The following is a 15,653-nucleotide window of genomic DNA, read 5'->3' as shown; positions in this document are numbered from 1 at the left end:
TATGTGTATAGAAATCCAAATTGAATAGAAGTGTTACTTAATAAGAAAGTTCAGGAAAAAAAATGGCTTCTGGTACTATTGGCAATTCAGCAGTCTATTATAAGAGACATACTACTTCAAACATTATTAGTTTTCCATTCTCTGTAATGGAAATAAATACTATAGATTGGCTAAGTGATATAGGAAGAATCTCTTCATTTTCATGCATAAAAAGAATAAAGTTTCATTCTTGGTCTGAGCCCAGTTAGAAATTCAAATTTCTAACTTGGCTCAGACCAAAGCAGTGTGATTTTAATAATTTTAATTATTTTTGTAATAAAAGCTTATTAAAAACTCTAATTACTCTGAACAATAGATCATTTGAAAATGATCATACTGAGGGTCAAAAATTATATCAGGTCTAATCCGCTGATCAGGGGTGGGTTCTCACTTACCTCATTGCCAATTCGCTTCCTCCCATGTCACATGGGCATTTCTCATGGGTGCACATATGCGCAATGGCAAAAAATACCCCCCCAAAAAAGCCAAAAACAAAAATTCAACTTTTGCCAGAAATTCAGCTTCTGTACATGTGCAAGAGAGAAAAAAAACCAGAAAAAAATTCCTGAAAAAAAATATTTAAAAAAATAATTTTGGAAAGCATTTAAAAAAAAACAGTTGGTGTTTCCCATGGACCAGTACTAGCCAAACTGGTTCTGTGACATCATCATGACATCACCAGTGGATCGCTACCAGTTTTGTCTGAACTGGGAGGAACCCAACTCTGTTGCTAATTATGAATGAGGTGTCAGCTACATACAAAGAAAGATCTAGACAGATTAACACTATGGGCCCACAATAACAACATGATGTTCAACATCGACAAGAGCAAAGTCCTTCACCTTGGTAAAAAAAACCCTAGACACACATACAGCCTAGGAGAAACCCCGCTTAGCAGTAGTGACTGCAAAAGAAATCTTGGAGTCTTGGTGGATAATCAACTAAACATGAGTCAGCAAAGTGCAGCAGCGGCCAAAAAAGCCAACACTATCCTAAGCTGCATCAACAGGGGGATACACTCCAAGACCATGGAAGTATTAATACCACTCTACTACGCCCTGGTCAGACCACATCTGGAGCATTGCATACTGTTCTGGTCACCACACTTCAAAAGAGACATTGAAACTCTGGAGAAGGTGCAGAAAAGAGCAACCAAAATGATTAGGAGACTTGAAACCAAGACTTACGAAGAGAGATTGTGGGAACTGGGCATGGATAGCCTAGAGAAAAGGAGGGGCAGAGGGGACATTATAGCTGTAAATAGGTATATGAGGGGTTGCCACAGAGAGGAGGGGACCACTCTATTCTCCAGAGCATCAGAGGGCTGGACGAGGAACAATGGCTGGAAGCTGACCAAGGAGAGATTCAACCTAGAAGTAAGGAAGAACTTCCTGACAGTCAGAGCGATCAACCAGTGGAACAACCTGCCTGGGGAGGTTGTGAACTCCCCAACTCTGGACACTTTCAAGAGGAGATTGGACTGCCATTTGGCTGGGGTGCTTTAGGATTCCTGCTCAGGCAGGGGGTTGGACTTGATGACCTGCATGGTCCCTTTCAACTCTAACAATAAATAAAAAATAAATAAACATATGTGCCAATTCTGCTTTCAATGTCTGCTGTTCAAGAAAAATGGATAAAATCATGTTTGAATAAAATTAGCTACAGTTATTTGGTTATTACCTTCCTAGTAAGAATTAGTAAGTAGTTACAGCTGAATGGTCACTGCAGTGGAAATTATATTCAACTGAATGAAATAGAATCTGTGCGCCCCCCCCCCCCCCCCATAAATGTATGTTGTCCAGAAATGCTTATTAGAGAATTAGCCCTACTGAACAGCCTGGAACTTATTTTTTTAATAAACATTCAAGGATAGTGCAATAAAGATTGTGCAAAGTAAAGCAATTTCCATAAGGCTACTATATGAATAACAAAGGGCCAGGAGTGTGAAGTGTTTTGGCTATCCATCACAGATGGAACATCTTGTACTTTCCTATATAAATTCAGTTGATTTGCATTTACTTAAGACTGACAAAGAATGGAATTGACCCAATGTTACATATCTCTTATTAGAGATATGATGTTATTCCAATGAAAACAGAATGCATATTTATTGTTACATCGCTAACATTAGAAATAGAATGGAATAAGTTATTCACTAAAGTTAAAAACATTTTATACATTGCTACAGTGAGTTTGTAATGGAGGTTGTGATATTCCGGGCTTTTTGCAAATTGACATTGATTTATTATGTTATCTATACAATGACAGTACCTTTGGGCATGACTGGATTACAGCATTTCACTGGCCAGCCTGAAGCATTTTTTGAACAATGGAATAAGATGAGATTTTTTGTAAGTAGGCACATTCACATTAACATAAAGTTTGCAAATAAAATGCCCTGTGACCTTTAACAAGAAGGTTTGGATAATTACAGTTCCAAAGAGTAAGCATTTTAGTGCAGAATGTATATATCTTGCCTCAGTTTATTATTTTTAAAACCCAGAGAAATTCAGCTGGCTTTCTTAATTTACCTTTAACCTCATTTGCTTTAGCGGTTGATTTCTGATGAACATTATGTTAATTTTTACTGCATTCTTAATGATGAAACACATTTGACAGATTAAAATCATTTAGCTTATGCATTGCAAGGGAAAAGGAATAAAAGGGGGATGGGGAAAACAGGCCAGAGAGCAAAAGGAGATATCCAGTTACCAAAATGAATAGAATCTCACCTTTGATGCAGGATGGAACTTAGTAGAAGTGGGAAGTATTAAACCCAAATGAACAAAAATGCATGAAAAGGTTAAGGAGCACCTCCTCCTCCCCCATTGTCAAGCTGTGGATTTTCATCCTTTACTTACTGGCAGTCCATCTGTCATTTCCAAAGCAATGCAGAATAAGAGAGTACACCTGTCAACACGTCTGTGGGGTACAGACAGAACAGATGTTGAAATTTGCACTGCTGATGCTCAAATTTATCATGTTTGGCATAATACTGCTAATAAAGAAGAAATGGGGGCTATCCATTGGTGGCTATGATAATGCCTTTTTGTTTTATGTTAGCTCTCTTTTCCATCCTTCACTTAACCTTCTCCCCCACCCACCCACAAACTCTTTCCCAAGACAATTTCTGGAAGCACTGATGGAAAGATGAAGTTTCAGTATGGAAATTTAATTTGATTAGAAATCATTCCCTTAAAATAATGTGTTTAATATCTATGTAATGTAGTAGGAAGGGAAAAAAATATCTGCTCTCAGGAGGCAAGAGAGAATGATGCATTTAGGTTTTCTTTTGGTACAGAAGGATTATAAATCCACCAATACCCAGATGCATTAAGGAAAAGCTATAGCACAAATCACCAGGAGTGAGTGAGGCCCAAGTGCAAAGCAAAATCTTACACTCTGGACAAAGAAATTATGGTGGTTATATGCTTTAATATCAATTATTAATTCTTAGCCAAATGTGAATATCTCACATGCAGGGGGGCAGTGATAAATGATTTGAAAATACACAAGCAAGAAACAGAAGTGGAATATTAGAGATGGGTCAGCAAAGTCTGTTGGACCTAGGCTCCCAGAAACAGCAAAGGTCTCCCTCAATTAAAAAATAGAGAACATAAATAAATGACTGAAGAGTTGCAGGAATAGACAATGGGGAGTCATTCTACATTAACTGGGAAGGAGGGAGAAAGAAACTAATAACTCTACTCAGCAGTTTTCTTCTCTGCAACACTTTCTGTGCATTAATTAGACGGCATTCACAATTCCCCCAAAACCTCCACAAGCACTAGAGAGCATCTTTGTTCTGCCTAGAGTGAAACTCAGTCTCTTAGATAATTAAAGAAGTTCTAATCATCTGAATATGATACAAAGGAAAATATGCTTTGGGATAGATGGTTGGTTGGATGGAAGGATGGTTGTAAGGATAGATGGGTGGAGGATAGATGGATGGATGGATAGATGGATAATGTGCTGAATTTTCTCATATGGCAGAAAAGTCACATATTATTATTACATTACTATAGAACTCCTACTTAATCAACTCAAATAAAGCACACATGCACACATACGAAACTCAATATATAATTTTACACATTACAATGCAGAAAGAATAATATACGGACAGAACTGGAAGAATAACAATATACCATCAGAGGAAAATAGTGTTTAGGAAAGTTTTAGAGTGTGCAGAGATTCACATACACATACGCACACACACACAGAGAGAGATAAAGGAGAATGATATGGAATGATTGGTATAAATGGTTAGAAGATAGGTGGATAAGGAAGATATTGTGTGTACCTTCCACTCTATGTGGAAGAAGGAAAAAAGGTTAAAAATTAGCTTAACTTAACTTGGACAATGGAAATTGACACATAATGAAGGATCGTAATTTTGTATATAAATATAGTAATATGTAATAGAAACAAATTAATGATATGTATAGAAATAAAGTAACAGAAACATATGTATAGTTAAGTGTATACTGTATATACCAATAGAGAAATGTTGTAAAGAAATAAATTATCAAAAATGTTTTAAAAACATTTAATAATACATTTGTTGGTTTTTTAAGCACGCATGCTAAAAACCTCCTGATAGTTCCTGATAGAGTATTTTAACCAGGTCTGCGGGATACTTGACAATTTCTGCTGAGGATTTCCTTCCTATTTGGTTAGATCTAGGGAAAGAGACCCATAAGTATGAACTGAAGAAAAATTGCTGAAAGAGGAAAATTTTGGTTTTAATATCTAAATATCAAGACTGACATTGTGGAAATTGTCTCATGCCAACAGCTATGAGGAGCCACAAGTGAGAACTGAATGACAAGTGAGGATCAAAAGTGGATAAATCACCAGGAAAGGTTGAAAACTGTTCTACCCTGACACCCTATATCCCATTTTTTTCATTATTTTTTAAAAGTATTGCTTTTAACTCAATTATGGTGGTCTTTTGTGAAGGGAAATATCTTGAGCTTTTATTTTTGTCTCTCTTTTCTAAAACATTTGTGGTTTAGAATATTTTGTTTTACAGGTAGTCCTTGACTTGCAACAGTTCATTTAGTGATGGTTCATATTTACAACTGACAATGAAAAAAGTTTTCAAAGTTATAACTTTTGCAGCATCTCACAATCATGTAATCAAAATTCAGATGCTTGGCAACAGATTCATATTTATGACCTCTGTTGCATGCTGGGGCATGTGATTACTTTTTGCAACCTTCTAACAAGCAAAGTCAATGGGGTAGCCAGATTCACTTAACAGCCCGGTTACATTATCTACATTAACATAACAACCTTACATTATCTACAATAGACCTCTCCCCTTTTCTAAGAAGTCTGTAAAGGGCGTGCATAAGTACACTTTCATGCCTACCATTCCTGTCCTAATGTTTTTTTTATCTTTTCTATCTCTACTTTATATTTATATGATTTTAAACATACTACAATACTATATTTGTATGACAAATAAAATAAATAAAATAAGTAACTGCAGTGATTCACTTAACAGTGACCTTAAGAAAGGTCATAAAATGGGGCAAAACTTACTCAACAAATGCCAACAGAAATTTGGAGTTCAATTGTAGTTGTAAATCAAGGACTAATTGTACAGCTTTGGAGAATGGATAAGGCATGTTGAAAGGCATAATGAGTATTCACATTATCTGAGAAGATCACAGTTTTCCATTGAACCTCAGAACAAATTAACACTTTAGCAGAAGATGGCAAAAACAAAGTAGTAGTAGTAGTAGTATATAGCTTATTGGAAACTTATGGATTTTTCCCCATATTCTACTAGTGTTACATTTCTCTTCTTTGCTTATAAAATGCAAGTGATGAAAGCAATATCCAGTATATTAGATACTGAAAATATACTGACTGCAGATGTAATGTGTGGGTTTGTTTTATCTTCCAATTTATAAAGATGGTGTGAATGGTTAAGAGAAGATTTAGTTCTGATCATCCACATGTAACAATGACTTGTACTGTTGTCTTGCTTCTTAGCAAATCCAGACAGAGGTGATGGATAGCCTTTTAAAATTAATAGGAAAGCTAACATTAGCAATGTGCATTGCTGCCTGATTGCTTGTATTTATACAACTGGGTTGTAACGTGAACATCAATTAACTCACAATCTTTGCTTCTTTCCATGTTTCTGGCATGCTTAACATCTGTGACTCTTCAAGATGGTTGGCGCATTTCATTCATCATAAATGACATTTGCATAATGCAAACTTCCTATTTTAGGCAGACGCGTTGTCGAATATTTTGTAGATTGCCATTGCTATTTATACCTTACATAAATAATGGGCACAAGGGGAATCTGCCTGCATAAATATATGCAAATGTGGAACTCAACTCATCTCTTCAAACTCAGGCTGCAGAGACAAGCATACCTTTCACATATCTGGCAAAAGCAATACTTTCCATTTTATTTCCTTTCAAAGAACATTAAAATTCTGTTGGCTGCTTTCATATATTATTTCATGCCATCTGCATTTACTTCAAAAGTTGTGATAACAACAGCTGCAATCATTTGTATGCATTTGTGTATATGTATATAAAGCAGCTTATTGAGTAACAGAGCTATTTTCTTTCACTGCCATTGAAGATTTAGCCAAATATAGTGATGATTTGTTTGTAAATCTCTTTCTTTGTCATAATATTTTATTTATTAGAAGGGTGAGAGGAAGCAAAGACACACAAAACTGACTTCCTGCAAGTGATAAATGGGAACACTATTTTTCTCCATGTATTTATTTATACATCTTTTTGGACCATATTGCTGGACTGAGAATGATTTAAAATCAAACGCTACAAGGATAACCATGTTTACTGCTACCAGAGGTTGGGTTTGCTTAACTGTCTGAAAAGCTAAGAAACATAAATCTCCCCTTGTTGCAACTATTCTAAACCTGACCATTAAAAACATAAATTTTATGATTAATGGCTGAGATCCTTAGTGGTCATAAAACCGCACTGAACTGTTTGAGATGGCAGCTATAATAATGTTAGTGGTATAATGGAATCATCATCTGATGAGTAGTAACATATACAATACTAAAACCTCCTGATAATATCTGGCTGGGATACATGTTTTCAGAGCCTTTGGATTGTTTGCCTACTTTAAGAGACTGGTAGAGCAGTTGTTCTGAAAAATGTACACAATATAAAAATACACCAGCTCAGTCACGTTCATTTTTTAAAGAAAGTACACTGAGAAGAAAGGTCCTTGAAGTTCTTCCACCCATCCATCTCCCTCTCTCCCTCCCTTTTTCTTTCTTTCTTTCTTTCTTCCTTCCTTCCTTCCTTCCCTCCCTCCCTCCTTCCTTCCTTTCTTTCTTTCTCATTCTCTCTCCCTCTCGCTCCCTCCCTCCCCTCTTTCTTTTCTTTCTTGTGATTTTTCTTGATTCTAATTGTGGATTGATTATATAATTTCCTTTTTTTTTGTATATAAAACACTATTCTATTGTTATAATATGTAAACTGGTTTGCATTATCTTTTGACCAGGTAACAACATATTTAAATATTGGGGTGAATTAATTTATCCATAAGTATTCGATATGCTTGTTACCTTTCTTTCCCCTTTTTCTTTTTAATCTGAAAGCAATATATTAATACCTAAAGCTATAAAGAAGAAAATGCTACCAAGGTAAAATGCAAAAGCATTTCTCAAGAACAGTGAGAAAGGTAGAACATAAAAGCTTCTGTTCTACTGAAGGAATCAACTGAGCCGTTACAAAACAAATATTAACACAGCATTTATTTAAATCCCATTTAATTTCAATGGGGAATATGAAGATTTCTCCCAGCTGTTTTGGCCTATGCCATTTCAATTAAATTTTCAGGTGCTTTAGTTCAGGTGCCCCCAATGGAATGTGTGAGATGACAGATTGTGATATCTTTCCAGTAACAGGGGAGAAAAACTTATTTAATGATGCCAGGTATTCATTTTCCCAATATTTACTTTAAATTATTCAGGTTTTTTAAATTACCATAATGATTGTTTTGTAATGCTTATTTTCTGGTAAGCTCAATGATATCTTAAGTTTAAATATACTTCACTTTATATTTGTGGGACAAATGTTGTATAAACTACATTTTTAAGGTTGATTTTAAAATAGAATATATATATAAGCAAGGAAGGAAGCAAAAATCAGATGTCCACATGTGGAGTCAAAAATGTCCAAATGATGGCTGTGACTAAATGATTGAATCCTGCCCTATATTACGTATGATATGTGACTATGGTCACTTTGGCCTGTGGCCATTTTGAATTTTTAAACATTCCCTACAGATGCCCCATACAAGAAAATAAGTGAATCAATATTAGCAGGGTGAATTTATTATACAATACCTTGTATCCTGTGATTAGGTTTAGCTAGATCAGCTCCATGTGGAGTATTTAAATTAGAATGAATAATTTATCATAATTATAAATTATAGTAATTATATTAAATTATTATTTAATAATAATAATAATTATAATTAATAATTTATTAGATTTGTATGCCGCCCCTCTCTGCAGACTTGGGGCAGCTCACAACAACAATAATACAATATAATAAATCTAATATTTTTTAAAAAACATCTAAAACCCCTCATTAAAACCATACAACACAAGCATACCATACATAAACTACATAAGCCTGGGGGAAGTGTCTCAATTCCCCCATGCCTGGCAATACAGCAATTTACGAAAGACAAGGAGGGTGGGGGCAGTTCTAATATCTGGGATGAGTTTATTTCAGAGTGCTGGGGCCACCACGAAGAAGGCTCTTCCCCTGGGGCCCGCCAGGTGACATTGTTTTGTTGGCAGAACCCAGAGAAGGCCAACTCTGTTGGACCTTATCGGCTGCTGGGATTCGTGTGGCAGAAGACGGCTCCGGAGGTATTCTGGCCCAATACCATGTAGGGCTTTATAGGTCATTACCAACACTTTGAATTTTGACCAGAAATTAATTGGCAGTCAATGCAGGCCATGGAGTGTTGGAGAGATGTGGGCGAATTTAGGTAGCCCCACGATAGCTCTCGCGGCCACATTCTGCACGAACTGGAGTTTCCGAACACTTTTCAAAGGTAGCCCCATGTAGAGAGCGTTGCAGTAGTCGAATCTCGAGGTGATGAGGGCATGAGTGACTGTGAGTAATGACTCCCTGTCCAAATAGGGCCGCAACTGGTGCACCAGGCAAACCTGTGCAAACGCCCTCCTCGCCACAGCCGAAATATGATGTTCCAATGTTAGCTGTGGATGGAAGAGGACGCTCAAGTTGCGGACCCTCTCCGAGGGGGTCAATAATTCCCCCTCAGAGTAATGGACGGACAGATGGGATTGGCCTTGGGAGGCAAAACCCACAGCCACTCCATCTTGTCAGGGTTGAGTTTGAGTTTACTACATTGTATTGTTTATAAATCTTAATATTTATTATTAATAATAATATTAAGAAGCACAACATTCTCAAGAGTTAAATATTTCACTGGCTGGAGATGTAAATATTCTTTAAAAGTGAAGCTTCAAAGGTATTACTTCTCCCCCCCCCCCCCACTGTTTATTCTCATCCACTTGAGATTTTCATAGGAACTGAGGCATCAGCGTTAACATATCTCACTCTGGATAATCCTTCTGAGTTATGAATTTAAACACCTTGTTCCCATTAGCACATTTAATAGTCTCTTGGAAGAAGCTCTGATGAGCCTCTGATTGTTTTGGCCAAAAGATCACTGTGGTTCAGGGCACTGCAATTCTGCAACGCTCTACTGAATGGGAGGCCTGTTTCTCAAATGGAGCATTTGAAATTATGGTTTAATTATGGGGAGATTAAAAAAAAATGTGATTGTCATCATTATTAAGCAGTAAAATGAGATGACCAATGCTTATGAGCTGCTTACTATTATATAACCTTATATGACCTTAGGATAAAGTTCATATAATGAAGTTCCATGGGAGACAAATCAATGTGTTTGTGTGTGGGGGGGTGTGTGCCATGTAGGAAGCATGCAGTATTTGCAATGTGTGAAATGTGCACTTTACAGTAGAAATAGTAGGGAATTGCTGAATAAAAAAAATACTATAGACCTCTGCTTTCCCCCATAAATAGTTACAATGAAGGCAGCCAATTAAATTTCATAGTGCTCCTTCAGATAAAACATTTATTTTTCTCCACTTGTAGACAGTGCAGTATCATATACCTTCAATCTTCAATACAATATAATGAATATAAGGGGTGTGCATAAGTGCACTAGAGTGCCTTCCGTGCCCTGTCCTATTGCTCTCCTATATCTCCTATACCATTCTTCTTTCTTATATTCATTCTATTCTTTCACTGATATATTTTATTCCTATTTCTTCTCTTCTATTGTTTCTTAGATATATTTTACTATGAATATATCCTCTATAACCTTCATTATATATTTACTATATGTATACCCAATATAATTCTCGTTATGCAATGGACAAAATCAATAAATAAAATCAATAAAATTCATATTTACATTTGGTAATCATCTAACAAACTGCTGCCTCCTTTACTTTTATCACCTGGAAAACTTTCATATAAAATTTTTCAATTGATCCCCAACAAATGATACCCAAGGGTATCATTTCTGCCTTCCTCAACCAACATAGAGGTGGCACTTGAACATCCATTTCAATGACCACCGATACACTTGGCTTCCTGGAAAGAGCATCCTGGAAAAGCATGTTATTGCCTTGTATTCAAGCAAATTCTTCCCAACCCATTCCCTTTAATACAAATTTGGCAAATTTAAGATATGTAGATTTAAATTTCCAGAATTCCCTACCAACATAATTTCCAGGAATGCTGAAAAGTTTCTTTAGCATTTACTAGTACAGTGCTTTCCAACCTTCCTAATGCCACGACCATTTAATAAAGTTCCTCATGTTGTGGTGACCCTCAACCATAAAATAATAAAATTATTGGAAAACTAAGGGGCAGGTTCTAACATATCTCGCTGCCAGTTCACTTGCTCCTGCGCTGCGTGGTCATGCCTCGTGGGTGTGCATGCACTTGGCACATGCACATATGCGCAATGCCAAAGTTCTTTTTAAAAAAATTGCAAAAAAAAAGAAGCCAAAAACAAGATGGCAACACATGTACAGTGTTAGAAATTTGGCCTCTGCACATGCTCAGAAGTTCTTATGGTACAGATTTTTTTTTTGCAGTAGTCTATTTTTATGTGGGTGGACTCGCCTGAAGATGGATAGAGGAGCTGTGTCTCAGTTCATAAGACCATTGGAAATATGTTTTTTCTGATGATCTTAGGCAACCCCTGTTAAAGGGTCATTTGTGCCCCAATGGGGTTGCAACCCACAGGTTGAGAATCGCTGTACTAGAATGTTTGCTTACCAAAGATCTTCTATTGGGGAGCCATCATTCAGTCTGTTAACAGAATTAACTTTGTAACAGAGACCAGATCACTCTGGCAATGCCAGAAGTTATTTTTATTTTATTGGAATAGATCCTCTTGGTAGAATTAATGACAACACCTTGGCTTTATCTTTGATTTTGATGAATGAAATATCTCCGTAGATCTGGGAAATTGATGGTCTATTATGTAACTCCTGCTCCCTCTTTTCCATGCCAAAGTGTCTATTATTAAACATTGTCCTCCCCCATGATTTGCCAAATCCTCCCATCCTCCACCCATGTAAAATATTGTTTTTTAATAGTAGCTTGGCTTCAAGACTTTAGATAACTTCAAGAATGTATCTGTGTAGCTTTGGCAAAAACATTGAAGAGCTTTGCCACTGATTTTATCTGTGATGTTCTTTCTTTCTCCAAGGCTGATGTTTTATGGCGATCTACTAGCTAGGTCATACTTTTAGCTTTTTGAATTGTTTAATAAGTGGCAGCATAGAATTTGATACAAAGGAAAACAAGATCTTAAATACCTCATATATCATCCCTTCCATTTTCCAGTTTTTATTTATTAAGTTAAAGAAAAATATGTGTCCATTGAAACTGAAATTACCAAACAGAGAATGAAAAATGTTATCTTCCTTTCACAGATTCTTTTTAAAAAGAGAGCAAAGGGAACGTTACATGGTTATGTGGTTTTCTCTCTCTTTTTTTCTAAAATAAAAACATTGTGCCATGTTATCTGTGCTATAAAGTGGATCATGCTATTATCCACATATTATACGTAAAGGTCCTAAGCCAAGAGATAATTGGTAACAAAAAGACTGTTCCTTTGTAAACTGTTGTGGTGAAAACATTCTTTTATAAAATATTTTTCTCTAAAATTCAATAATAATAGGAGGGAACAGAAAAGAAAAAATGCCAAAGGATTATTGGAGTACAATAGCAAATATAAAAAGTAATAATTTAGGGGGCATAGAAGTATGTGCTCATGTGAATGATACTACTGTACTTACATTTAATATTTATACTGAGTATCCAATAACTGAAATTAAAAAAAAAACATTATTCTATTATTCTATTTCCTTTTTCTCCCAAAAAGGGAAGTACAAATAGAGAACAAAATGGCCAATGTTCAACCACTTCACTATAATCCATAGCTCACCCTAGAGTTATTTTCAATTCTAACCTATATTTATAGCTTGAAAGCCCGTTATGTGGGCCTCACTATCACAGCTTTTAAAGGCTACCTATAGATAAAAATCAATGGAGAACTCACAAGCCTGATGCTAAGTGACTCCAGGGATGAAGGAGTTATATCAACTCACTGACCTTTGGTATAAAAATAGCTACAACTTAGTTATCCCTGTCCTTTTCACTTCTGTTCAGTTAGGATTGCTTGAATATGAGAGCACTTTTCTTCTTCCCACCAGGAATTCATTAGAATATATTTTTCCTTGCTAATTGGTGAATCAAGCATTGCCGTATATTCCTTTTTACACTAGAAATGTAGTTAGATCAGCTGCAACTTAGATTCAAAATACCAAAGAGCTACCCAACCAATAAGTCTGTAAACCTTTAATGGATACCTGAAATGTCTATAAATCTTGGAAACAGGTGTACTTTAATGCATTGGTTCATTAACAAAGTGATGGGCCTTGTAAGAGAAATGGCCTTTTGTTCAGTTGTCATAAGTGCTTTTGTTAACAATGTGCTTTCTGACCTTGATGTTCAGAAAGATGTTATATATCCCTGATATTGTGGAGATTAGAAAGTAATAAGTCCTTTATAATATGTTATGGTGTGATAAAACTTGTTAAAATAGATTCTTATTCAGTCCTCTTGAAGGTCACAAATTTTCAGTATGTTGGCATCAACCCCAGATAGATTAGCTGTAGTATGAACATGCTGCTATATACGCAGTCTAAGAAGTATTCTTTGACATTTTATTTATCTGGCTTACTTTGTGACTTTTAGAATATGATTGACACAATCATACAAAATACACCCAAGTTCCATCTTTAGCAGAAATCATCATACTCAAAATTCAAATTATCATTTTCTCTTTTTTGACATATTGCCTATTTCAGTTTTTTTTACAATCTGTGGTCCGTGAAGCATATAGTTTATCAAATTGTTTTAGCATTTTATACTTGCTTCTGATTTGCTCTCCAAGTCCCCCCCCCCTCTGCTTTGCCATTTATTGATACAGGGAAAGTTATAAATAATACATTTATGAAAATAAGATTATTTTAACTAGTTACTTGAACTCCTCTATTTGTACAGTTTTGGGCAGCAAAACAAGACTGGCAGAAATACCCAGACAAGTAAACTTGGAGACCTTCATGTGAAAGACAGAAGGATCTGTTGGGTTGCTTTCTTACAAAAGTGCATACTAATTATGTTACCTGTCTGAAAGAAAACAATCAAGAACCAACAGCTCAATCCTGAGTTACATATTTTCTTACCCGTTGAAAGCAGAACGAAAAATACAGTACATTCATTGAAGTAGCATGATACACACAACAAAGAATATTTATTTTAATGTTTAAAACAACATCAGATCTGAGAATATAAGACACACCTAGATTTTAGAGAAGGAAAACAAGGAAAAAAGTATTCTGAACCAAATGGTGTAGTATTAAATAGTAATAGTAACCTCTCCAGCCACGATGGAGTGGATTTGTGGCTCCTGGTATTTTCTGTGGGAAATGTCTCCCTTCCTACTTTGATTCTTTCCTTCCTTCCTTCCTTCCTTCCTTCCTTCCTTCCTTCCTTCCTTCCTTCCTTCCTTCCTTCCGTCCCTCCTTCCTTCCTCTCCACTCCTCTCTTTCCCTCCCTCTCTCTTTCCCTTTTCTTTCTTTCTCTCCACTTCTCTCTCTCTCTTTTTCCTCTCTCATTCTCTCCCTCCAGGTGTCTCTCATTTCTGTGTACCTCTCCCTCTCTCACCCCTTTTCTCTCTCATTTGTTTCTCTCTCCCCTGCTTTTTGCTCTCATTTCTCTCACTTTCATTTGTTTTTCTCTCTCCTCTCCCTATCCCTTTTTCTTTCTTTCCCCTTCTCTCTCACATTTGTTTCCCTCTTCTCCTTCTCCCATTCCCCCCTCTCTCCATCTTTCACATCTCTGTCCCTTCTCTCTCATTTGCCTCTATTTCCTCTACCTCATTCTTTCCCTCTATCATTTTATCATTTCTTTCTCTTTCTCCCTTTTTTCTCTCTCATTCCCTCCCCCTCTCACTTCCCCACTCTCTTTTTCCATCCCTGTCTCCTTCCCCCTTGTGTGTGTGTGTGTGTGTGTGTATACACTCTTGAACCATTTCCAAAAACAGGTGAGGGCTGGCTTCCCCCCCCCCCCCCTTCTTTGGGTGCTTTTTACCATATGATTTAAGTCAAGAATAACTTCTCTATCTCTTTTGTTTCTCTCTCTCTTTCCACTCATTGTCTGCCTCCATCATTTTCTCATTTCTCTCTTTTTCTCCTACTTCTTCTCTCTCTCCCTTTTATTTCTGTTTTTCTCTTCCCTCTCCCTCTCTTTTTCTTTCTCTCCCCTTCTCTCTCTCTCATTGTTTGTTCTTCCTCTTCATCATTCTTACCCTCCATAGAGTTTCTCATTTTTCTCTTTCTCTTTTTCTCTCACATTCCCTCCCCCTCTCACTCCCCCCTCTCTTTTTCCCTCTCATTTCTGTCTCTCTGGGGACCAGCCAGCAGCCTACCCCACTTCTTCTCAGCCTATCCTCCAGTTTCATGCAGAACTGCACCACTTCCAGGTTTTTCAGCAGGATCGCCTCCTCTCCTGTGCTCTGCGTTGTGATCTCTCTGGCTGGCTCCACCCACCAAGATACACCAAGGGGATGCCCTGCCTGGTTCTATGCAGCTGAGAAATGTTACGGGAGGCCAGCGGCTCAGCCCTAGGGATGCCCCTGAAGGCGGGAGATTGGAGTGGGGGCTGATGAAATGTTCCCAGTTCACTCATGTCTGTCAGTCATAGTTCCCTCTAAGCTGAGCAGTGAGCAATCGCTCGCTTAAAAATCATCATCAACTCAGAGTTTTCCAAACCTGCCCAGAAGCCAAGAGGGAAAGAGTGAGAGGGAAGGACAGAGAGAGGAAGAGAGAGAAACAGATAGAAAAAAGAGAGGAAGAAAAAGAGAAACAAAAAGAATGGGAGTAAGGAAGAGAGAAAGAAAATCAAAATCTAGTTTGAAACTAGCTCAACTATTTAAGTGGCATTTGATA

Source organism: Erythrolamprus reginae, chromosome 3 (assembly GCF_031021105.1).
Source record: "Erythrolamprus reginae isolate rEryReg1 chromosome 3, rEryReg1.hap1, whole genome shotgun sequence".
Classification (NCBI taxonomy): domain Eukaryota; kingdom Metazoa; phylum Chordata; class Lepidosauria; order Squamata; family Dipsadidae; genus Erythrolamprus; species Erythrolamprus reginae.
The sequence above is the reverse complement of the archived record's forward strand: the minus strand, read 5'-3'. Positions refer to the sequence as shown.